This window comes from Podarcis melisellensis (genome assembly GCF_964234715.1).
Source record: "Podarcis melisellensis genome assembly, chromosome: 2".
Taxonomy (NCBI): domain Eukaryota; kingdom Metazoa; phylum Chordata; class Lepidosauria; order Squamata; family Lacertidae; genus Podarcis; species Podarcis melisellensis.
Genome location: NC_138529.1, coordinates 112,825,724 through 112,826,320, shown reverse-complemented (window position 1 = coordinate 112,826,320; position 597 = coordinate 112,825,724).

Here is a 597-nt window from a genome sequence, read left to right as displayed (position 1 = left end):
AACAGGTTCAAGGCAAGATTGAACAGTGAGAAAGGGGTGACATGAGTTTTTGAAACTCCCTCCATGTCCCAGAATACAGTGCAAAACATGTCATGAATACATTAAAGAGAGGTTTGGTTACACAGATTACATCATGAATATATTAAAGGGAGGTTGGGTTATTAAAGGGAGGTTGGGTTACACAGATTAACATATGGAGGAGGGAGGGGGGAATATGCAGAGCTACACCGGATTAACATAAGGAGGAGGGAGGGGGGAATATGCAGAGCTGGAGATATGCACAGATAAACACTTCCTGGGGATGAGAAAACAATAGTCCCAAATATGCATAGTCTGCCACCTGACATTGTCTGGAGGAAAGGCTGATCAGAGCAATTTGAAAGGATTAGGGTCTTGACACCTTGCTTGAGGGATTATGCTGGACAGGGGAGGTGTGATGGAGTCCTAGAGTAATTGAGCAAACTGGCACGCTGATTTTCTATGAATTTTATAGATTTTAGTCCCTTTTGACATTGACAATTGGAAATAAATTGATATATTGTAGCGAAGAAGGTGAAGAAGACATGCCCCCCCCTTCCGTAACAGCGCTGTGGTTTA